The sequence below is a fragment of the Coenobita brevimanus genome, chromosome 26, assembly GCF_032717465.1.
Source record: "Coenobita brevimanus isolate Jiangsu-jjx chromosome 26, ASM3271746v2, whole genome shotgun sequence".
NCBI lineage: Eukaryota > Metazoa > Arthropoda > Malacostraca > Decapoda > Coenobitidae > Coenobita > Coenobita brevimanus.
In genome coordinates this window covers 28,985,872-29,009,347 of record NC_136979.1, presented here as the reverse complement: position 1 = coordinate 29,009,347, position 23,476 = coordinate 28,985,872, and the positions used below count along the sequence as shown (strand labels likewise).

Here is a 23,476-nt window from a genome sequence, read left to right as displayed (position 1 = left end):
AGAGGCTTGTCGAAGTGGAGGGCTTAGATAAATCCCTCAATAACCCGTTCAGTGCGAGAAATCAGTATTAAGCTGAACAGGAAGTACCAGACACGAAACAACTGTGGCGTCCTCGGGATGAACAGTTAGCCTTTTTCCCTGCCCTGTGTTTTTCGTCTTAATTATTTCTTCCCTCCTCCCAACTTCTTTTTGTACCCTCTTTTTAGTCCAGCTTCATTCTTCTTTGCTGTGTTCCCTTGCTTAACACTCAGGCTTCGTTGATTCGCTGTCAGCTAAATTAAATCGTCTGGCGTTTGCTGGAATACAATGCAAGAACTGTCCCTACAATGAGAGGGACATTGTTGGCAGTACTAACACTTTCAGGCTCACGTGTCTCAGTCTTATCTGAATAAAATCGCACAGCGTTAGGTGGAAGTTAATGCTCGAGTTTTTCCAGTCATGAGAGGGTTAGTTTTTCTACATCCCTTTACATTTCCCTCTTCTTTTTCCCCTCGTCACCTCTCCCCCTCTCTTGTTTATTCCCGTTTTTCCTGCCCTGATCTTATGCTTTTACCTTGTTTCTCTACTTTTTCCTCTTTGCTTTGTACTGTATGTTCTTTTGCGTTGTCTGTTTTTTAATTCTCTTTTTTGTGTAGCTCTCCCTCTTTCATGTGAGGGGTTGTTTGTGGCGTTTTTATCATTCCCTCCATCGGTATTTTTCCCGTCTATTTTAGCTTACTAACATTATATATATATATATATATATATATATATATATATATATATATATATATATATATATATATATATATATATATATATATATAGTGTACATATATGTGTGTGTGTGTGTGTGTGTGTGTGTTTGAGAGAGAGAGAGAGAGAGAGAGAGAGAGAGAGAGAGAGAGAACTGGAACAACACGAATCCGTAAATTTCACCAACTTCTTCTATGAGGTCTGAATGCTGGAGATTTATTTTTAGTTATTAATTTGTTTTGATGGAGACTACCCTGCGCTCCCAAGGGAATACTGGCAGTCTTGTATTACCTGTGCGTTCTGTTTGGGTGCTTAACCCATTCAGTGTGATTATTTTGTTATGGCCACATTGTTTCCTGCAACTTTAGGGAAACTTCATGTTGCGCAAGGATTAGTGTAGAGTGCTTCTTCGAACCTGAGTAATATGCTTAACTCGTTTCACCTCAGTTAATTGTTAAGTGTATCCAGATTGGAGGGTTGATTTAAACAATACCCAAGGACACTTATTCCAACCTCAACTAAAAATGATCTAATTTCATGGGACCGCTGCTTTGAATCCAAGTTGTTGTAGTGGCTCAGTATGCTTAGGTGAAAAGAAACAATAAAACAGTCTTACGTATCCGTATCAGTATGTGATGATGTCTGCTTTTTTTTTTTTTTTTTTATCATGGCCAGATTGTTTATTCAGCTTGTAGAGGCCATTTCTTAGTCAAACGGTAAACACTACAATACTCTACAGTAGTCTCTTCTCTTCCACCATACCGTTCTCTCTTTGTTTTTATTAACATTAACTCTCCTGTATGTTTATGAACTATTAAACTTCAGTGGACTGCATTTCTTATTATTTCCTCTTCTCATACATAATAGTGCAACCTTTGTCTTATCTGTCTTGACCTCCCTCATTTCTTCTCCTCACCTTCATCATTCTCACATCTATCCTCTTTGCCCTCCTCCTTTGTGCTTCGTTTCTTCCTCCACTCTTGGTTGCAGGTCATAATCTGTTTCCTCTCTTCCTCCTCCATTCGCTGTTCTCCCTTTCCCTCGCATTCTCCTCTTCCTGTCTCCAGTTTATCATGTCGTTCTTTCCCACGTTGCTAGTCTCCGTATCTTTGTATTCCTTATCCGTCCTGCTTCCTCTCTGCTTTCGTCCCTGCCTTTTATTTCCTCCGTCTACCTTTTTTATCGTATTCTGTTTTCATCCCTCCATTTTTTTTTTTTTTTATCATTCTTTCCTGGCAGCTTTTTTTTTTTCTTTCTTCTCTACCAGTTTACGTTTTCTTTCTTATTTTTCACAACCGATTTTGTCCTCATGTTCCTTTATACCCCTCTTTTTTTCCTCTTTTTCCTCTTTGCTGTTTGACTACTTTTTTCTTTCGTTTTTCTTGCCACATTTTGATCTCTGCTGATCTTGTATCTCTCCCTGTCATTCATCCTTCTCCTACTTCCTTACCTTTTCTTTTCCTCCTCTTTGCTTGTTTACTCTTTCGTTTTTCGCATCTTCTTTTAGCTCCTCATGTTCTTTTGTTTTTTTCTTGCATCATCTTTTCCTCCTTCCTGCTTCTTTCCTCTTTCCTCCTCGATTCTTGGTTTCTGTTTTGTCTCGTCCTGCTCTTTTATCTCCCCTTTTTCACATTGTCTCTTATTTTCTCCTCCTTGACTATTTACTTTTTTCTTGTCCTTTGTAACCTGTCTTGTTCTGTCGTGTTATATGCTTTTTTACGGCTCACGTTTTTTCTCGTTTGTATACTTTTTCCTTCTCTGTTTTCGTATCTCCTTTTCATCTCTCCTGCTTTATAATGCTTTTCTTACTTTCCCTGTCCAACACCCAAGATTTTTCCGCCTCCAGTCCATCGTCTTTTTTTTGTTAATTTTACCCGCATTCTCTTTCTCGCCACTTCCTCCCACTACTTGCTTCTTCTACCTCTTCCTCTTCAAGCCGCCCTCCCTCTGTTCCTGTGGTATCTTGTCTTTACTTACCACCCTTTTTCTCCTCCATGTCCTCATCCTTGGGTTTATCCATCATCCCTTCCCCATTATTTTTGTTTCTTTTCCTCCTCCTTCCGTTTTTCCACCAGTTTTCCTGATCCTTTTCTTACTGTCCTTCCTACGTTCCCTTCTCCTTCTTCTCTCTCCCTCCTTCCAGTTCTTCTTCCTCCTCTGTTTGTTACTCCTCCTCCTCCTCCTCCTCCTCCTCCTCCATCTTCTCCTTCTCCCCCTTCTCCTCCTCCTCCTCCTCCTCCTCCATCTTCTCCTTCTCCCCCTTCTCCTCCTCCTTCTCCTCCTTGCCAGCCATCTCAGGTAATATTAATATGGTGTTGACCCGGTATGTTGACTTCGCGTCTCCTCCACTCTCCCCTCCATTCCTCTCCAGTTCCCTCCTCTCTTCCTCTCTTTTCATCCACTCCTGTCCAGTCCTTTCTTTTCGTCCACTCCTGTCCTGTCCTCTCTGTTCTTCTTTTATCCTTTCCCTCTCGTCTCTCACACTGTCCTCCACGTTCCCTTCTTTCTCACCAAACTCATATCATCTCCTTTCCACCTCTGTCTTGCCCTCTCTACTTGTCATTTCTTAACCTCTCTTTCTCTTGCCTCTTATCCTCTCCTTCCCTTTCAATTACTTTTATTTGCTTTATCTCTTCCCCTCTTTCTGTGTTTGGCATTTAATTTGCTTACTACTTTCCTGTCTTCTCTTTCAGTTCACCCTCTGCTGTTAAGTCTTATCATTTTGTATAGTCTCTGACCATGCTCTTTCTCCAATATTTACTCTGCTCTTCTCCCCTCTTTTCTCCCTTCTCTTATCTTAAAATTCTTGTCTTTGATCTTCTCCATTCCACTTCTCTGCTTTCATCCTTTTTCTTTGATTTCGTGTCTCCTTTTCCTTACCTTACATCATCTATCTTTTCATTTCTTTTGTTTTCCTATTATCTCTTTCTCTTCTCTTTTCCTTCCTCGCCTTTCCTCTCATCTCCTCAATTACTTCAGGTCACCCAGGCAGGCTCGGGGACTTGTAAAGGCAGGAGAGGAGTAATATGGAACTCTGTGTAGCCAGGAAGATCCTAAGCCAAGAGGAAGAGGCAAATGCAAGAGGGTAGGATGTCGTTTTGCGCTCTAATCTTGGCACAGAAAGTCACATTATAGACAGGAAGATGGATAGGAGACACATGAATTATCATCTTCAGTATCATTATCATCACCTTCAGTGCCAGCAGCAGCAGCAGGATCACCATAAACATCATCATCAACATCATCATTATCATTATCAACTACGGAAGACTTAGTGCAGAATGAAGGTTTCTCCTGTCTTGCTCCATTCTGACCCTACGTTGTTATTAGCCTGTTCCATCCTCTCCCACTAGTTTTACCAAATTCATCCCTCTCTCTCGAGAGAGAGAGAGAATTTCAAACATCCTGCCACCCCCACCCTCCCCGGTACCGTCGTCTCCCGCCCCCAACCTTCCCATATACCACCGTCCCCATTCCCTCCATGTCACCTCTGCGTCTGGCGCTCCTAACTGTTGCTGGGTGACCATAGCACCACTTTCTAATTTTCAGTCCTGCCTCTCAAGTACACTTAGGAGTAACTTAGGTCCTGTTCATTCACCTTCCCTCCGACCCCTATCGCCTTCCTTCGTAGCCTTAGCTTTTTGGTTCCTTTTCCATCCCTTTATTTTCTGTTTCTAAAATCTGCATCATCAAAACTATTTCTGTATGTGTAGACAGTTAACCTGCTGAAATTAATTTTAAAAAAAATCCCTAATTAATATCTGTCAGTATCAAGATACCGGAACACTTTGCCTTGAAATGATGGGAGGTCATGGGAAGTTAGCAGAATATCAGTGGTGGAATGAAAGGAAGGGTCAAAACAGTAGACAACACATCTATGTATCTATCTGTATACCTAGGCCGCTTCCCCCAAGGAAAGGGAGGTAGCCGAGACAGGACGACACACTCCCCATTTACCCATCCATTCAAACACATTCATTCGCATCTTAGCTCCAAAGGAGAGAAGGGACAGATCCTCACCGTACCACACCGCACAAGGGTCAACTGCGCAGTGCAGTCAGTGACATCCGCAGCAGGGCCCGACAGCAGAGCTGGTTTACCCCTGCCACATCATAATAGACCCATCCCCTTACCCACACCTGACCTGACTAGCTGATCAGACCAAATGTGGAAGAATATCCCCTCAGGGCTGCATCATCATTCATTCATTCACAATTTCTCTCCATTTATTTCTGTCACGCACAGCCACTCTTCCTTGCTCAACAGACATCCCTCTCGCATCCAGCGCTCTCTTCACACTGTCCATCCATCCTATTCGTTGTCTCCCTCTCAGCCATACACCTCTCACGTCAGATCTAGTTATCTTTTTCATCAATCGCTCATTATCCATTCTCTCCATATGCCCAAACCATCGCAACACCCTCTGCTCAACTCTACCAGCCATCTCCCGAACAACTCCAGTTTTTCTTCGCATTTCATCATTTCGCACTCGATCCATATGCGTCACTCCACACATACTCCTCAGACACCTCATCTCCATTATATTCAAACTTTTCTTCTCTGATACACCCATATTCCATGTTTCAGCCCCATATAATGCAGTCGGTACCACAACACCCTCATACAGCCTGCCTTCTCTTTACATCCATTCTAAGCGAACGACATCTAAACACTTTTTTCATTCCTCCCAGCACCTTACCTTCTTCATTCATTCTAATCTTCACATCTGCATCTATTCTTCCATCCACAGCAACATGTGACCCTAATTATTTAAAACACTCTACCTCCTCAAGCTACTCACCATTCAGAACTGTATTTATCTCCCTACCATCTACCAACCTCGTACACTTCGTCACTTTACTCTTATTCTCATTTACTTTCAATTTCCTCCTTTCACACACCCTTCCAAACTCCTCTACCAACAGTCTCAATCTCTCCTCTGAATCAGCCACCAGTGCAGTATCATCTGCAAACAGCAGCTGCTTCAGATTCCACTCTCCACCATCATCATTCACCAGACTCACACTTCCACCTAAAACTCTTGCATTCACCTCCCTTAGAACACTATCCATATAAATAATAAACAACCAAGGCGACATCACACATCCCTGTCGCAGCCCCATACTCACGGGAAACCAGTTACTCACAGCATTTCCCACTCTTACACACGCTCTACTATTTACATAAAAACTTTTTACCCCTTTTAGTAACCTACCATCAAGTCCATACAATCTTAAAACAGTCTACAAAGCCTCCCTATCAATTCTATCATACGTTTTCTCTAAATTCATGAATGCCCAAAACACACCCTTGCCTTTCGCTAAATACTTTTCACACACCTGTCTCACGGCAAACACTTGATCCACGCATCCCCTCCCTCTCCTACAGCCACACTGCTCATCACCAATCATTCCCTCTGTACCCTCTCTATCATAATTAACACTCTACCATACACCTTACCTACAACACTCAACAGACTTATACCCCTAAAGCTAGTACATTCATACTTATCACCCTTGCCTTTATACAACGGGACCACACAAGCACTTGCCCAATCAATTGGCACCATACCTTTCACAAAGCACACATTCAACAATCTTACTAACCAGTCAACAATAGTCACTCCACCACCCTTCAGGCATTCCACAGCACACCCATCCATACCTGCAGCATTCCCTGTTTTCATCTCCTTTACTGCCTTCTCCACTTCCTCCTTCGTGATCAAAGAATCATTCAACTCTCCCAACACATTTATTCCTTGCACAAAATATAAAATTTGTTTATGCAAGGAAGAAGCGACCAAAGGAGAGAAACTCGCAAGATTGTTCCGTCCAAGAAAAAATAAAACAAATTAACAGAGCCAAATTCAAGATCCGTTCGAGATGCCCGGTCACACTTCGTTTATTAAAAGACTGGAGATCATAGACAGCAGGAAATGCAGACTGAAGAAGGCAGATCCAGAGTTGACCTGTTATATCCATGAAGAACTGGAAGTAACGGTTACCTCTTTCATAAGAGCTGGACAGAAAAGGGTTGAGAGTTTGTCGGTAGACGGATGCTACGCGCCTGCCGTAGTGGTGGAGGGATACAAGCAGATAGTTCAGAGGGGCAGTGACCACTGAAATAGGGAGAGAAAAGAGATAAAGATGCAACAGTGCTGCGAAGAGACAGAAATTGAAGGGAGCCAGTAAGAGGAGGAGAGTTAGTGAGACGAAAAGCCTTTGACTTCATGTTGTTGAGAAGAGCTGTATGTGGGGAGCCTCCCTACACATGAGAGCTGTACTCTACACAGGAACGTATAAAACCCCTGTATAAAGTCAACAGCTGTGCGGGGGTACAGAAGGTACGGAGTCGGCATAGCATACCTAAACAAACCATTCCTGCAGACTCTTGGCTGCCCTTTTTTCGTCACTAAACTATCTAGCTCCAATTCACACTTCTATATTTGCTATCCAAACAACGCCACCCACATGTATTAATTACCTGTCCTGTTTCCATTGCTTTCATTCTTGACTTTTCAAATCTTACACCCAAACATTAGTGTTGGCACCAACATAGCTTCATGGAGTTCTCTTTTCAAACGTTTTACTCATGCTTCTGTTTTGTTTCAAGACCTTCACATCGGCCACTTTACTTCCAGGAGTCACTACGTTGTCCACTTTTGTTTTTACATATGCATAACTTTTTACCCTGACGGCACCAATTACCTAAATCTTCCACCAGTTTAAGAGCCTCTCCATTGACTAGCACTTATTTCACCAAACGTCACTATAATACAGTATTATCAAGGTTACCTTTCACACCTCAACTCACTGATATGTACGAAACTCCGAATTAATCTACTGTATATAGCCTGGTCATATTTGAAAAGTTCCATCCTCCAGCACTCATCACCAGCTTCCACGTCATAACTCCTTGGAGTGGAAGGAAAACTGATGAATACTGTAACATTTTCATGACGGGTCAGGGTAGAGAGATGGAAGCTCGTGTTGTTCAGTCCCTGCGTTGGACTTAGGATGTGCGGTATTCCAACAGATATTCAATAGATATTCGTGAAAGATAATATACATGTTTCTCGTAGTTTTCTTTTCTCCATATTGTATTCTTGAAACGTTTGAAGCATGTAGAATAGGTAATTTCTAGGGAAGTAGGGTGAAAATTGCTTATTGTTCGTGCTAGGTACTTTGGTCATCCGAAAAATGTCTGGATATGAGATATTTTTGATCATATGTTTCATTAGTCCATTTAAGTATCCAGCAGCATAGCCTTGTGGTGTTAGGCACAATTCAGTCTTTAACTCTTCAGTGCGATGGCGTCTTTTGTTACTTTATTCTGCTTCTTTGTATATTATGTTATCTGGTATAGTAATGGCCTCTTGTACTGAAGAAGTTAGAAATAGACTTCCTAAGCATACACTGCAGTGACCCCTCATATTTTTCAATATTCCTCCCGCCAAACGATTTTGCACAGTTTATGAGATGGCCCCACCCCCATTGGTAATAAATAAATTAAGTACATGACTGCCTTCTAAAATTCTTAAGTAGCAACCACTGGAGGAGTATGACCTCTAATGGTTGCTCTTTCAGGATACAAATCGGTCAGCCAACACTTCTATTTTTAGGGGTGGTGTGGTGTGGTGTTAAGTGGTGCCTGGAGTGAGTAGCAGGGGGTGGCATGGCGTGGGAGAGAAGTGCAGTGTTCCGTGGAGTGGGAGCCAGAGCCAGTGTGGAGGAGGGATAGTGGGGGAGAGGTTGAGGTGGAGAGGGTGTTGAAGGTGAGATGGGATGGGTGAGGAGGAGGACATGGCGGTCTGGGTTGGGATAACTAATCGACGTGGAGTGAGTGATGGAGAGGGTCAGCTAAGTCGGGTCGTAGAGAGGTGGAGGTGGGGAGATTAAAGTGGTAGAAAGAGTTAAATGAGGACAATGGTGGAGAGAGTGATCGGTAGCTAGAGTGAGTGGTGGAGAAAGTGACTGGTAGGAAGGGCAAGTGGTGGAGAGAGTGAGAGAGGGAGGGTGGAGAGGGATAGGGCGAATGAATGGTGGAGGGGGTGAGTGAGGGCGAGAGGGAGTCAGTGGTCATATCTCAGGCAGCTGGAGTGGAACCATCAGCCTGCTATGTGTCCCCTCTCTCCCCCTTTCCTCCCCAATCCATCCTCTCCACTCCCACCGCTTTTCCCCCTTCCTCTCTCTCCTCTCCTGGTCCCTTCTTTGTATTCCCTTCCTCGTCGTTCCTCTGCCCTCCCTCCCTCCCTCTTCCTTCCTCTCCCCTCCCTTCCCTCCCCTTCCTTCCATCCCATTCCACTTCTCTCCACCCATTCCTCCCTCTCCTCTCTGCTTCTCTCCCTCTGTTGCCGGGCCACCTCTCTTCTCGGCTCCTCCGGCTTCATTTCTCTCCCCTCCTGTTCTCCTCTTGCCTTTCTTCTATTTTCTTCCTAACCTCTGCTTATCTCAAATCAGCTAGACTCAGCTCAGTTCAACTCTCCTCTCCTCTCCTTTCCTCTTCTCTCCTCTCCTCTCCTCTCCTCATCTCTTCCTTTGCCCTCCTTTTTAGAACATAATCTCTCCTCTCCATTCCTCTTCGGAACTCATGTCATCTTCCCTCTTCAGCAGAACGCAGTTTTCCTGTCCTTGTCCTTTCCTTACCTCTCCTCTGCGTTGCTCTTCAGGACTAATATCACCTCTCCTTTCCCCTCTTCTCTCCGCTTCTTTCCTCTTCTATTGAAAACTCAAGTCTCATCTCTCCTCTCCTTTTTGGAACTCAGTCTCTTCACCACCAGCTCTTCTCTCCTTGTCCTTTCCTCTCCTGTTCTCAGCTTTGCATTTTAGAACTCAGCTAGCCTCTCTTCTCTTCTCCCCCCCTTTTATCTCTCTCCTTTCTTATACTTCTCTTCTCCTCTCCTCTCTACTCCTCTTTAGAACTTGGCTCCCATCTTGTCTCCTTGCTTCTCCCCCTCTCTCCCATGCCCTTCTTTTATTCCCATTCCATGCATATTATCTTATATCACAAACTCTCTTCCCTTCCTTTGTTCTGTGATTTCCTTGTTCCTTCTGAATGTCGCTTATTTTATTTTTCTCCATTTTTCCCGCTGAACTTCGCTTATTCCCTCACCACGTTTGTATTCTTCTTCCCTCACTCCTCCCATGTCGATTCTACATCCTTCTCTCTTCTCTTTCTCCCATTATTTTCTTTTCTTCCATGTCGTTTCTTCTGTCATTCCACTCTCTCTCTCTCTCTCTCTCTTTCTCTCTCTCATCTTCTGCCCTTTCCTTCCCAATCTTCTGTTTACCACCGTTCCGACTTTTCAGTTACCGTGTCTCCATTCACATGTTTCCTTTCTCTTTATCCCTCTCCTTCTGGCTTTTTCTTTTTATCACTTCCTCCTCCTCCATCTTCTTCATTTTCCAACCTTCCCTTTCCCTTCTCCATCCAGCTCCCTCCCCCCTCTTCCCACTCCGCCCCCACACATTGCACTTTCCCCTCCTATCCTCCTCCTTCTATCCCCCCCTCCCTCCTTCCCTCCCTCCCTTCCCCTCATTCTAGTTCATTCTTCTCTCTTTTCTCCCCCTTTTTTTTGCTCTCCCTCTGCCTTTTTTTTCTTTTCATCCTTTCCCACTCTTTCTATTCCTCATCCTCTCCATCATCTGTTCTCTTTTCCTCTGCCCACCCATCTCTTTTCCCCTCCCCACCTTCCTCTTTTTCCCTTCCTTACCCTTTTCTTTTCCTCTCCCCACATCCTACTCTTTTCTTCTCCCCACATCCTGCTCTTTTCCTCTCCCCACACCCTGCTCTTTTCCTCTCCCCACACCCTGCTCTTTTCCTCTCCCCATATCCTGCTCTTTTCCTCTCCCCACATCCTGCTCTTTTCCTCTCCCCACACCCTGTTTTTTTCCTCTCTCCGCTCTTTTCCTCTCCCCGTTTTTCTATTTTCCTCTCCCCTCTCTTCTATTTTCTTCTTTCCACCTTATATTGTTTCCTCTCTCTCCTTCATCCTGTCTTCTTTCCTGGAGTACACTTGTCCTCTCCTTTCTCTCCTACTCTTCCATCCCTCCTCCTATCTTCTCTCAGTCTTCTTTCCTCTCATCTTCGTCATCCTTCTCCTCACAACATTCCCTCTTCCTGACTTCCCTCCTTTTCACTCTTGTTATTATTTTCTCTAGTTATTTTCAGAGATTTATCGCGTCGCTCCTCCCATTATCACTCCTCCGACGCCATCCATCTTCCTCCCTCCCTCCCTTCCTCTCCATCATTCTCCTCGCTTCCTCCTTCTTGCTTCTGCACCACCTTTGCTTATTCAGGACTTCCTCATTTTTAAGCGTGTCTCTCTCTCTCTCTCTCTCTCTCTCTCTCTCTCTCTCTCTCTCTCTCTCTCTCTCTCTCTGAAAATCTTTACGTATTCCTTGCTTCCTTTTATTCTGCGTTTCTGAGATGCCCTTCTTTTGTTTTCTTTCCTCTTGTCTTTCCCTAGTGTTTTTTTTTTTTCTTTTTTGCTGTTCGCCAAATTTCCACTCACCTTATTCCTCGTGTCTTCATTTTTCGTCATTATTTTTACTTCCTCATTTTCGGTGGCTTTCTTGTATTCTTTTCGTTCTTCCTCTGTTTTATCCTTCAGTTTCTTTCTGCATCTTTCTTCGTATGTTAGCGTTTCCTTATCACTTCTCAGATTTTCTCTTCTCTTTTCGCCCTTCTTTTTCTACTCTGTCCTTCTTCAATAATTCGTTTTTTCTTTATTTTCCCCATTCTTTGGCCTGTTTTCTCTCCTCTCTCTTCATAATCATTTCTCCTTCATTAGCTTTTCACTGTTTCCTTTTCATATCTCATCAACATTATCTTGTCTTTTATTTTTATCGTACGTTTCTTTCTCAATCATTCACGTTCCTCGTTCTTTTATTCCATTTTCTCTCCCACCTTTCCTTCTCGCTTTCTTCCTTCTCTGTTCGTTAATTATTCCTACTTCATTAGCCTTTCGCTGCTTCCTTTTTTCCTTCCTACTTCGCCTCCTTCTTCTTCATATTCTGTCCTTCCCTTTTACGCTTGTCCCATTCTTTAGTGCGTCCCAGTATATTACATCCTAAATATTTTGTCCTCTTTGTCCTCTCTGTCCTCTCCTTTGGTCTTCCATTTTTCTGTTCCTTCCTCCAGAATCATTTTCACTTCATTTTTCTATCACTGCTTTTTCTTCCCCTTTCCTTACTTCTCCGTATTGTTTTTCTCTTTTACTACACTCTCCATCTTCAGTCGTTTACCATATTTCTTTTTCCCCATTCTGTATTTCCCAACCCTCCTCTCTCTCTCTCTCTCTCTCTCTCTCTCTCTCTCTCTCTCTCTCTCTCTCTCACCCATGCTCATTTCTTCCTTCCTCCGACTTTACTCCTTACATTTTTTTTTTTCTTTTTTTTACTAGTTTCTTATTATGCCTTCACTGACCATCCTCCTCTTTCTTCCAACTCGTTTTTCATATCATTCTGTCTTCCTAATCAGTCCTTCGTCATTAGTTTACCTCCTATTATTTTCCGCTGTCCTGTCTCTCATGTTTTGTCCATCTTTTTCTTTCGATCCTTGTCATTTCATTGCCCGTTTCTTCTTTTCTGTTTTATCCCGTTTATATCTTGCATTAATCTCTCTTTTCCTCACCCCTCTCTCTTCTTACCCACTCCTTTTTCCTTCCTTTCTTTTTTTTCCTTTATTCTTCTTGTGTGCTTGTCCTCTTTTTTAATTCTCTGTCATTATTCGCCATTCGCCAACCGTACCCCGTCTTTTTTCTTCCTGTTTGCTCGATTTTATTAACTCTATTTTTCCCTTACCCATCTGTGTTTCATTCCTCTCTTTTTTTCATTCCACTTCCATGTTTTACCCATATTTTTACTCTTCTTTGTCTCTTTCTTCCTTCACTAGCCACCCTATGCCTTTCTCTGTTTTTATCCATCTGTGCTTCTCATTCCTTCTTCCATTAGGTTCTCTCTGCCCTTTCTTCCCTTTCCTTGTTTTTCCCTTTTTTTAATACCTCACTATCTTTTTCATCCATCGTTACCCACCCTCTGCCAGCTCTCCTCTTCTTCATTTCTATATCTCTTTCTCTTCTTACTTCATTGGCCTTTCTCCGCCCTTTCTTCCTCATCCTTGTTTTTGTCCTCTTTTCATTTAACCTTTGCCCTTCTCTTCCTTCATTAGTCTCCCCCTTTATTTCTTCCCTGATCCTTCTTACAACCTTGAAGATGTCCCCGGGTGGATTCACATATTGCTTACATTTCCCCTGCTCCTCCTCCTGTGTATTATTTCTCGCTCCACGTCCATACCTGTCTGTTTCTCTCCCTCATAATTCACACCGCCCCTCGCACCTGCTCGTCCGTCTTTCATATTTCACGCCTCCCCCTTACACCTGTCACTTCTTCTTCTTTTTTCTTTTTTTTATAGAGAATTTCATACTTCAGTTTTTGTCTTCGTCTCTGTCACGGCACATACTTACACCTTGCATTATAGCGCTCTGCATAGCTACGTTTTGAAATATGCGTACATTTAGTCCTCTTTGTCTACATTGTTTTTTTTTTTTTGCCTTCTTTCTTACACAGCAGTCATCTTCTTTCCCACAGTTCTTACTTCTATACTTACCCCTCACCACGTCCACCACTTTGCCCTCTCAAACTTCATGTATTTTTTTCCCTTCCCTCCAGTTCTGTCTGCCTTTCCTCCATGCACAATTTCTTTATATCAGTCCCTCTTATCCATTTCTCCGAAACTTCATTCCTTCTGTTCCATCTATACTTTTTTCCTTTCTTTCACATCTGTCTTCCCTCTACACATCTTTCCTCTCCGCACCCGCCGCTCTTCCCTCCACACACATACCTGACCTGTCCCTATCTCCGTCCTAATCATACTCCCCTACCATACACGTGTGCTACTATGCCTCACCTCTCAAGTGATGTATAGCCCACATCCATTTTAATTTTCAGCCCTACACGTTCATATGTTCACCTTTTGACCTTATCTTGGCCTCTCTGTGCCCTCTCCTGAATACGTCTTCTCCACCTCTCCCCTCCTTTTTTTTTTTTTTTTTCTTTTTTACTTGGTCTTCACTGATACTGTTCCCAACCGTCCTAGTCCTCCAACTTTCCCACATCTTTTTCTCTCACCTTCATATCCTTATATCTCACCCTTTTTCTCATCTCGCCCACTTCTCTTTGCGTCTCTCCTTCTCCTTCCTGCCGTACATCCTTTTTATATCCTTCGTGCCCCTGTCGATTGCTCTTTTTTCTATCATCACCCTTTTTCCAATTTCCTCTCTTTTTTAACTCTTCCCAATTTGTCTCCTCTCTTCAGTGCTCCTGCCCTCTTACCTTATGTTAGTTTTCTCTGGATCCGCTGCTCACTGCCCTCTTATCTGTTTCCCACCCTTCTCTCTCTCTCTCTCTCTCTCTCTCTTTTCCATTCCCAGCTCACTTGCATCTTTTCTCTGTCTCCCCTGCCTACTCGTATAAAACCCATTTCCTTTCTTATTCATGTCTGTCTGACCACCTTCCACTCAGCCGTCTGTTTTCCTCATATGTCACTTTGCTTACTCCACCATGCCTCACTTATACCCATGTTTATCCTGCTTGGTGCATTCGCTCAATCTGCCCGTGTCATTCGATAATTTCATCCTAGCGTGCACTGTACCTTCCTCGCTTCTTTGGCATACCTTTTTCACCTCCGCTTTTTTTCGTTCTCTCCGTAACCAAACTCCACCTCACTACGCTTCGTTCCGCCCCACTCTCCTCTCCTCGTCTATCCTCTGCCTGGCACCATATTCAATCAGCAGAAACTGTGCATACGACTGCATGCTTTCATCTTCATCCACACAACTATCAAACATTCCACAGCAAAGAGAGATAATGTTATAATGAAAAAAGTCTGACCAAACAAAGTATTTGATGAAAATTCAGTGCTATGGTGACGCTAATGTAACAGTCGGTAATGGTCATGTATGAATACCTTCCCTGACCTCTAAAATTTTTCCGGTAGTATATCTGTATCCAAATCTTTATCTGATCACTTTTCTTCTTGTTTACAGGTGAGTGTGGCAAAGGATCAGACGGCTCACAGGAGGCCGTCACAGCTCCTCTCTTCAAAGGTGATGTATGGACTGAGATAATGCTGTGATGTGTAAAAGGAAAATTGCACACTGGGGATGTAAAAGACAGAAGATATAGGATGCATATCTCTTAAGTGTATGTGTGTGTATGTGGGGGGGAGGGGTGACGTGGATGATATTTTTTAGTATGATGCATTTTTGCGTTTCATCTGTAAGTGTGAAAAAGTTCAGGATGTTGATGATGCTAACAGGTAGGGCAGCGGAGCAAAGCTGATTGAAATTACTGAGGCAGCCAGTGACTTGAGGTGGAAACGAATGAGATTAGTGGGAAAGGAAGAGCAGTGGGAGAGGCCTAGTAGAAGGGGACAAATATAAAATATATAGGTTGAGAAGACTGGCAGACATAGTAGACGCAGTTTTAAGAGATACAAGTGAAGAAAGCAGATGAAGGTAGAGTAGTTTGATCGGCGGATATAATAATAGTACAGGTTACCGTACAAGTGAGGCACAGTGAGGGATAAGGAAGGCTTAGCAGAGAGACCTGGAGATTACTGAGGCAAGCTATACAGTGGGACAGGCAAGGCTGTGATAATGGATTGGTACTGAAGCAGACTAGGCACTGAGACAGGGTTGGCTGGTAGTGAGGCAGTGTTGTTAGCGAGGAAGGTTAGGCATTAAGGCAAGGTTGATTGAAAGGTGATTAGACTGGCAGGAGGTAGGGTTATGGGTGAGGCAGACAAGGTAATGGAAGCGGGCCGGGAGACAGTATGGCAGGGTAGGTGGTAAGGCAGAGGCAGACAAGGAAATAAGGCAAAGCTGGGAGGCAGTGAGGTAGGGTGGGGCAGGCAAGCAGTGTGACAGGGCTGGGAGGTACTGAGGAAGGGTGGGTGTGAGGCAGGCAAGACAGTGAGACATGGCTGGGAAGTAGTGAGGAAGAGTGGGGGTTGGGCAGGCAAGGCAGTGAGACAGGGATAGGAGGCAGGGTACGGGGTATTACATGACAAGTATCCCACGTTCTTTCCACCACCAGCACCACAGTACACACGGGCATGAAGTTGACAGTGCCCGCTTGTATATTAGAAACATGATACCCCTTCCTTTATACCCTACCCCTCCCATTATGTGGTCTCCACCCCCACCCCCCCCTCTCTCTCTCTCTCTCTCTCTCTCTCTCTCTCTCTCTCTCTCTCTCTCTCTCTCTCTCTCTCTCTCTCTCTCTCTCTCTCTCTCTCTCTCTCTCTCTCTCTCTCTCTCTCTCTCTCTCTCTCTCTCTCTCTCTCTCATTTCCTTTCTCCTTTTTACTCACACTCACCAGTCACTCTTCATCTGTCCCCATTGCTAGCCCGTTCAGTTAAGGCATACGTCATCGCAGTGGAAGGTTAAGTTAATGTACCGTCCTACTGCACCGTCACTCAGAGTACCTTCATCACTCCTCATTCTTTATCTCAGTTATCTCCTCCCATCTCGCACCTTTTAACCCCTTCACTACGATGCGATTATTTAGACTGTATTCTTGCTGTCACCAGATGGATTTATTCACCATCACGAAAGACTTTTGGCCCTGAAAGGCGTGGAAATAGTATAGTTACCCTATTAAGTTTAGTGACTTTTTTGTCTTTTTTCTTGCTGCTACCAGACAGTATGATTTAGCATCGGGGAGACCACGCCTAAATGAGAAAATGCTTCAACATGACCGCAACGCTTTTTCATACTCTCTCCCATACACTCACCTCCCTCTTCCCTCTGACTCCCCTCCCATAATCTCTCACCCCTCACTCTCACGTTTCCTTCCTTTTCAAACCTATCCTTCCTCATGGCTAAACTGCTTTCCCATGTTCTCTTTCTTTTGCTTCATCTCTCTCTCTCTCTCTCTCTCTCTCTCTCTCTCTCTCTCTCTCTCTCACCGCTCACGCATTTGTTCACTTTCCCATCTCCTGTTTCTAACATGCCCTTCATTATGAATGTAATACTATCCTGTGCTCTCTCTCTCTCTCTCTCTCTCTCTCTCTCTCTCTCACACACACACACACTTCTGTCCTCTTCACCATCCCCATCACCCCTTTCCGACTCGGTCTTTTCGTCTTCCCTCTCTCATCCATCAATCCACCGTTTTCTTCATCTCCAACCTATCCTTTCTCATGAGTGTAATGTCTTCTTGTACACCCTCCCTCACGTTTATGCCATACCCACCTCCCTTCTTCATCCTTATCCCCCTCCCATCCTCTCTCATCACTTCTATCCACCAGTAACCTATTCTTCTTCATACTTCCTCCCTCTCTCCCCACACCTCTCCTCTCCCTCACCTCTTACACGCATCCTTATCCCTCTCCCGACTCTCCCTTCCGGACCCCTCTCCACTCTAACCCGTCAGTCCCCATAACTATTACACTATCATATGCTTCTTCTCTTCTCACACTTCTGCCATCCTCCATTCACCTCATGCTCCTTCTCCTCCCTCACTCTCGATTCCCCCCCCCCACCTCGCTTACACCACGCTTCTCTCCCTCACGTACACTCTCCATCCCCTTTCCCCTACCCCCTGCCCTCACCGTTTCATTCCCCTCTCCCTCATCTCTCTCACTCACCCCACACTCCATTCCGTCACATACCTCACGGTCCTCCCCTTCCCTTGTCCCTTGCTCACCCCACGCACCTTCACATCCCTTCCTCACATTCCCATCCCCCTCTCCACTCCCTCCTTCCCTCACACGCTCATACACCTTTCCCCTCCCTTCCCTCACGCACCCTACTTTTCCTTCCCTCATTCACCTCTCAATTCCCTCCCTTTCTCCCTCATACTCGCATCTACCTCACCTCCTCCCACCCCTCCCCCTTCGTCTCTCGCCACTCTCTCACCCCTCACTCTCCCAGCCACTTAATTCCTCCACATTTTTAGCGACCTCAAGTCTGGGCAAGGTTTTTATGCACGAGGGACTGAGTGACTCGACGCGGCAGGGCGATGATAGTGGTGGGGTCGAAAGGCCATGTAGTACAAAAGACCGAGCACTTCCACCGTTTTGGTTGTAGGGGTTCCTAGTCGACAAAACTTACACTCTTTATCTGAACGGATCATATCGAGAGAGATCCACTCGTAGCAACTTTACATCTGCGAGGAATTATGAACTTGCCTTGAGAATTTTGAACAATTACATTATTCCGCATTACTTATACTTCTCCCACATGGTTTCCTTCAATAAATGGGGGACTGGGTGAAGATAGTAGAAACGAGATCCACTAACCTCTACAGTTCCACGACATGTTTTAAAATGTATTACTGTTATCTCCAGGCATTTTGTATTCAGATCGACAGAGATTTTTCGAACTGGAGGGATCGGGATAATGCTACATCAGCCCTTTCAGTACTAGGGTGTTTTCGTAAGAAGTGCGTCCTCGGGCTTAAAAGATTAACACTGACATTTTGTCTCTTCTGTATTTTGGACTAAATGGCGGGTTAATTCATGATATTGTTTTACTGAGTGTGGTGTGGTGGGGTGTCGTGTGGCGGGCGTGATGTGGTGTGGTGTGGCGTGATGTGTGTCATGGTTTGGTGTGATGTGTGGCGTGGTGTGGTGTGGTGTGATGTGGTGTGATGTGTGGTGGCAGTGGTGTGGCGTGGTGTGGTGTGGTGTTTGGTGACTGTGGTGTGCTGTGATCTGATTGGTGTGATTGCTGTGGTAGGTGTGTGTGGTGTGGCAGGTGTAGTATAGTGGGTACGGCCTCGTGTGGTGAGGTATGGTGGTCATCAAAGAGGTGTGGTGTGACGTGATCTCGTTGAGAGTAACGTAGTGTAGCGTGACGACCGTGGTTTGGTGTGGTATGGCATGGCGTGGTGTGGTGTGTGTGGTGTGCTGTGGTGTGACCGTACTCTGGCAAGCGTATACATACATACCATCAAGTGGGCAGCGTCCTGCCGCACTGCCTTATTGGGTAGGTGGGTGAGTCAGTAGGCTACACACAGATACCAGGGTTGTCGCGCCTACCACCCCAAGATACAAGGAACACATTTAAATCTTACACTGCACCGTGGCAATAACTGAAGGGCCACACTTACACCCATATATTAATGTTTTCAATATGGTGACGTCTTTCTGTAATTGGTTCTTGTTACATCCAGACGATTTACTGAATTTTCTTTTGTAAAGAAGGATTTTACGAGGACTGTATCTAACTCTTCCACTTCGAAAAGTTCCTCTTTTGCTGAATGAAATCGTCTGAAGAAGGGGGTGGTCTCAGTTTTAATATTCTAGTCATTAACGTGTTCCATAGACTGCAGGTCTAGACACAGTAAAAAAAGTCGTCGTCATCATCATCGTCATCATCATCACCATCATCATCATCACTATCATCATCTTAATCATATCCCGCTATTAAGTCAGGGTATAGGACTACATAATAGATAGATAGATAAATAGATAGATAGAGAGACAGATAGAAGCAGGAAGTCAAACGATGAGAAGGTGTTGTGTTTGCGAGAAGCGAGCAGCGCTAAACGCTTACACGGGGGAAAGCTGACGACAGCGGCCAGTAAGATGATTCAGTTAGCTGTCAGCAGTCCTCTCGTGAGAAAGTTCTGTTGCCACGAGGAAGATACGTGACACACACACCCTACTACACGAGATGTGAGGAAAGAGAGTTTAGAAGGAGACAAGCGACCCTATAGAGAGGTCGAGACGGAGATTAGCTTGAGAACAGAGAGAGAGAGAGAGATAGCGAGACAGGGAGGTAGCTACCCAGGACTTATACTATTATACCTGTTTAATATTTCCAAGACAAATAAAGATAGTCCCATACTATTCTTTACCTCTCCCGTCACTACATGACATCTGGTGGGGAAACTACTACAAGATATAAAAGCCGCTCGACCACAAGTCTAAAATATACTTCTCTACAATTAACTACAAAGTCTTTATGACATTTGGTGGCAGCGAACGTATACGAACCTCGTCTACGAATCAACATTAAATTCCTACAAAATATCAAGATTGACAACAACCAACAATATCAGCTCCTGCCCCCTCCGTCTCCCAGATCATTACGCTGATGCAGAGGTCAAGAGATCACTCGACGCCTTGCAAGTAGCTTAACGACAAACAAGCAAATCTGCGGACATCGTCTCCGAATTAAAAGCAAATTTCTACAAAGGAACCGAGACTACAAGGTTAGCTTCAGTTCTACAAAGTCTACAGCCATCTACAATCAACTACAGCCATCTACAATCAACTACAATTAACAACTCTACGAATAAATCACTAGAGAAAAGGACAGAGAAAACTTCCACATAGAATAAAGGGAACAAACAAACGAAGAGTGAGACACGATTTACAACTCATCTTACTCACTCGTCTTCACTCAAGTTACTCATCGCTACTCATTCACTCACCACAGCTACCAGTGTGGGAAGCCGACGTCACCATGTGCTGAGATGACATCACAACGCGAGTCTGCCATGCCAAGCAACGTGTGACGGACACCAGGCACTTCTCACCCACTACTCATTACTCATTATTCACATAGCTCCTACTCATATTCACTTATTTTCACAGTTAAGTTGGAAATTCGACGTTCTATGTTGAGGTTTGCCTGGGACAGCCGTTAACCACTACAAATACCAGGCCATGGAGTTTCCTGAGTAATATCGTCCATCAACACACCACTAGAATTATCAAGAGATCTTCAATCAAACCTGTATTTTCTTCCGAGATCGACTTTTGTATCGACACACCTCTACGATCTGTATCAAGTGGGTAAAATTATACTTGCTCATTTCTTCTCAGTGCTAAAATTAGCTATATTCAACTTATTTAATCATCTAGTTTGCTAGGACATAAATAAACAAGAGGCGTATTTCATAACATCATATCTTAATGACAGGAATATTTTCGCAACCACCCACGTTAATACCAGATGACACACAAATTGCCACAACATCAGACTCACAATTAAGAGACAGCCCACCCATTGTACAACCCACACCACACGTTATAGATAAGGAAACAAATACGGGAGTTTCGGATGATGAGTGGGAAACCCCTTCAGATGTTGAGAGTATCGACTTCGCAGCTGCCTTAAATACGTATGCCAATATACTTAACAGGGTTCACCGGTCCGGTCATACATATTCTACCATTCCCTCACATAACGATAAACTCGTACAAGTTGAATTAACAGGGCAATCATTAAAGATGAATCAAGAAACAAATACTGCTGATCTAAAAACCACACCTCACGTTTTTGTGTATCACGAGGATAAGACTGCCCCAAAATTCTCTGGCACAGACAAGGATCGCATTGATGTCATTTCATTAATCAGTCAGTGCGAACAAATGTTCATCAAGCGCCATATACTAGATGAACAAGAGAAAATTGCTATTTTTTCATCTTGCATAAGCCAGGAAAGATGTCCAGCAAGCAATTTATTGCGCTCCGATAAGCTACATCGTGCTAGGACATATGATGAATTTAAAACTGAATTTCTGAAGAAATTTTCTGGAGGTATGAACTTCTTGCCAGGTATAATTCCAGAATTACATAAAATTGTAGATCTTGTAAGGAGCACACTACAAACCATGTGCTCAGTGAAATAACTGCTGATGTCTCCACAATCAAGAGAACCCTATTAGCTACTCTGGAGAATTCTAAGTGGATAACAGATGATGGAAAGATGTCCCCAGACCTCGTCGTGGACATCATTGGTTATGTAGCTGCCTTGTGTAAATTACCTGATAGAACCCTTAAGATCGCCAAAACAATCGCGTACATCCCTGGAATGTGCTTACTAGACTTAATGAACGAGGTAGAGATGCAGTGCAGTAAAGCAGGTGTGGTCGACACACATGCACATTCTGGTAGAATCAGGGTACCTGAGACAGTATCAGCTGTGAAAACATCAACACCGACCCCAAACAGAGAACAAAATCGATCGCGACCTGAAATGAGGCAGCCCAAACAAGCAAAGACGCCTAGACCTCGTTCCCACACGCCTTCCTACAGGCAGTTTCATAAGTTTTCGCGCAGCCCGAGTAGGTCTCGCGCTATAAACAACACTTTTATGGGAAATCACCTCGTAGGTCACAGTCAAGGGATAGGTCCATTCTGTGTCATTACTGTGCAAAACCAGGACACACAAGGTATGAATGCTTTATCAAGGCAAAGAGGATAATCAAAAGACACAAGGGTTTGGTCCTTACTGTAGGCATCATAGATACCAAGGGCACTGGACTAGTGATTGCAAAACAGTAGAAAAAATTGTGTCTATGTTCAAATCGGGGAAGACCAAGTCATGACAAAAAACGAACAAACATAAAAAAGAACAAGGTTAAACTTCACATAGGAGGCATGTTGGGAAATGAGTGTATCTTGATACCAGCTGTATGTGAGGATCAAAACGTTTCCTTATTTTTAGATACAGGCTCTCCAGTGAACTTAATAACACATGAAGAACTAAATAGAATTCTTAAAAATAAAAAGAAAGTAACTTTTTTGGATGAAGCTGATTTAGAATTAAACACAGTAGATGGTCAAGAGATTACAGTAAAAGGTATGATAAGATTAAATCTCAGTTTCACAGAAACTACAAGACCATTCTCTGCATTGTTCTATATCGTTGAAAACTTAGCAATTAAAGCTCATATGTTACTGGGCTTAAGATCCATGAGAACTGAGAACATAACTATACTCCCACAAATGAATGGAATAGACTTTGATAATGAATTTATAGAGGAAATAACTTCAGAGCCCTCACCGATTGGTAGAAGAGAGCCAAAAAGAATTGGTAATATTAAAGGCTTAAACAAACATACACAAACAGATGAGTGTATAGATCCACTTACACCAGCAACCCCATCCTCCAGAATTAGTGACCCAGCTAACAGTACTGATTTATCAATTTTTCCAGCCCATCTCACTAATGATTTGGTTATACCACCTAATTCATACATGAAGGTTACCATAAAGAGCAAATTACGGAATAGTACTGTTCTTGTCTTAGAAGAATTATGTAAAGTAAAAAGGATTGTCAGTAGAAAACGCATTATGTCATACGAACGACGAAGGGCTAACTCAGATATTCATTATTAATCACATGAATGGGGAAGTTCAGTTGAAGAAGGGAACTTGCATAGTTAATATTGAAAAATGTTTAGCCCCTGTGAAGGAAATAAATATTGGTGGAGTAACAAGTGAGATAAAATCTACGGATAGAGAAAGAATAAAGGAGAATTTAATTCACTCAGGTGAATTTGACGAAGAAAATGATTTGTTAACCCTGCTGGAAACACACAGGGACACCGTAGCCTTGCCCGGAGAACGATTAGGGTGTACTAACTTGATTAATCACATGATTAATGTGCACCCAGAAACACCACCAATTTTCGTACCAGCTTATCGCATACCACACTCCCAACGTACACTTGCTAATCAGTATGTCGATGAAATGTTAAAGCTTGGAATTATTGAGCCTTCAGTTTCTCCGTGGAACGCTCCCCTTTTCTTTGTGCCCAAGAGAAATGGAGAAATGCGTGCGGTAGTAGATTACCGTAAACTAAATAATCACACCATCCCAGACAGATTTCCCATGCCATTGCTAAGTGATGTGCTACAGAATATTGGTCCTGAGAATAATATATTCTCGACCATCGATCTCCTAAACGGATACTATCAGATTCCGGTATCTCA

At 43.6% G+C, this 23,476-nt stretch overlaps 1 pseudogene; it reads left to right on the top strand.

Moving 5' to 3' along the window:
- Positions 1-14,871, top strand: part of LOC145393996 (NADH-ubiquinone oxidoreductase chain 2-like) — a 137,261-nt pseudogene extending 122,390 nt beyond the window's left edge.
- The last annotated feature ends 8,605 nt before the right edge of the window (positions 14,872-23,476 follow it).